The sequence below is a fragment of the Pteropus alecto genome, unplaced genomic scaffold, assembly GCF_000325575.1.
Source record: "Pteropus alecto unplaced genomic scaffold, ASM32557v1 scaffold45, whole genome shotgun sequence".
In the NCBI taxonomy this organism is placed as follows: Eukaryota; Metazoa; Chordata; class Mammalia; order Chiroptera; family Pteropodidae; genus Pteropus; species Pteropus alecto.
The window spans coordinates 7,800,442-7,802,541 of NW_006442491.1; the positions used below are offsets into that span (position 1 = coordinate 7,800,442).

At 31.0% G+C, this 2,100-nt stretch overlaps 1 protein-coding gene across 1 annotated transcript in view; it reads right to left on the reverse strand.

The window, feature by feature from the left end:
* Nucleotides 1-2,100, reverse strand: part of LOC112470954 (O-acetyl-ADP-ribose deacetylase MACROD2-like) — a 1,076,828-nt gene that overhangs the window by 859,720 nt on the left and 215,008 nt on the right. The gene's annotated exons all lie outside the window — the stretch shown is intronic.

The window sequence follows — 2,100 nt, forward strand, 5'->3', positions numbered from 1 at the left end:
AAAAAGCACTGGCAATACAGTAAACAATCAACAAACAGGACTACATTAAAAAATAAAAGTTTCTACTCAAAAAGATACAATTGAAAAGTGAAAGGTAAGCCATACAGTGAGAAAAAGTATTTCCAACACATAATGGAAGTCTCTAGAATTCCTACAGTTTTATTTTGTAACATCCTACAAAATTTATCAAAGAATAGTATGTTGTAGTTATTAGTGTGGTTTGCCAAAATTTTCCAGCTCTTTCTACTGCCTGCCCTCCTTCTGGTTGGGTGGGAACATGTAATGAGTTCTGGCAAATGAACTGTGGGCAGAAGTTGCATATATCTGAGACCTTCTATTGCCCTCTCATTTGCACTGACATGGCATCCGACGACATTTAAAATGATGGCTGCTCTGTCAGCAATGACCTCCATGAGTAATCTTCAGTGGACATGTAAGCAGGTGAGATAATATAAGGGTATGTGTGCAGTAGATTACGATACAAAATGTATTTCTTAGTGTGAATCACAGTAAAAAAAAAAAGCTGAAGGGATAATTTGAACTATCTCTAAAGGGTGTGGGAAAATGGGAGATTTGTGTGAGGTATTATCAGGCAAGGACAAATTGAAATTGAATTAATTTCCTGGGAATGAGTAACCAAAACAAGGAGAATGGATAGGGTGAGTATTACTTCCTCCAAATTTATCTATGTAAATTCTCCATCAGCATCACTTGGAGAGATAGTATTAAATTCATCCATTCATTCGACAAATGTTTGAGAGCCTATTAAGTGCCATAACGCAGGAAATAAAGCAGTAAGGAAAAAAAATCAAGTACATATTCACACTGGTCTATAGTCTCATTGAGGGAAATCTTGTAAGAAGCTTCTAAGTCACAGTCTCTACTCTTCCAAGCACTTCTCAAAGTTACTTTGTTGCTTGAAAATTTGATCCTTCATGTACTCTTCTAGCCAAAAGATTGACATATCCTTCTTTGCTAATTTTTCATCAGGAAGATAAAGGATAAGGGCAGTTTGTTTTTAGCACATGTATTTCAACAAGTTCATAAACTATACGATAAAAGAAAAAAAGGTTGGGAATACTTATGGAGACTAACTAGCAAGTAACACTACATACTAGAAACTGTATCTTTTAGTTTGTATATCATTTCTACCTTTTGCTTCTCTTTAATTCTATTTTTAGAACCTAACACTAGTTATAGCATTATCACTAAAATATGGATAGACCAAAAAGAGTTTAATGTAACTTGGCAACACTGGTAAAAAACTATTTTGTGGAAATGGTTAATAGCCTGTAGTGGAAATTAGCTGAATTTCTTTAAAAATAAAAGTAAACCCCTTTCTCCTTATATACTACACAGACAATAAATGACTAGAAAGAATAATATTAAAGTGTTAATTTTACATGATAAAAACACAAATATTGTAAAATGTGTGAAAAACAATCAATCTGAATCTTAATTTTATATTACCACACATTATGACATGATCACTATCCTTCTTTTCTCTAAGATAATAGAAACCACATTTCCATGCTAATCATTATAGGCATACTCAAGTGTATCTTCTTAGCAGCTCTTAAAGCCAAATGAATATTCGAAATTGAAAAATATTTTCTAATTATTTTTGAGAGAATTAGGTCACTGGCAAACATCTAAACAACAAGAAGATATTAGCAAGATCCTCAATATACCACATAATTCAATCCTGAATAATAATATACTAAGAAGTGTTTTAAAAATATACATTTCATAAAGATTTTAATGTTACATATTCCTTAGGGAAAAAAACAAATGTTCTCCAAATTAGCATATTTGCATATCTATCTTATTAATGTTCTATTTCCTATCAGAGATTACAAATTTATGTATTAATGATATTTTTATCACACATTCATATATTTGCTTTCACATTTGAGAGTGTAATTTTTCCAAATAATTTTTTAAGTTTTTGTTTTATATTTCTTCTGATTTAATTGTTGTACCCATTTGTTAAGACTGAAAAAGTAAAAGGCATATGAAACAAATAAATGTATATAAGCTATATCTCACAAAACAAGAAAGTATGTGTAATTTTTGCTGTTTGCCTTATCCAGTTCAATA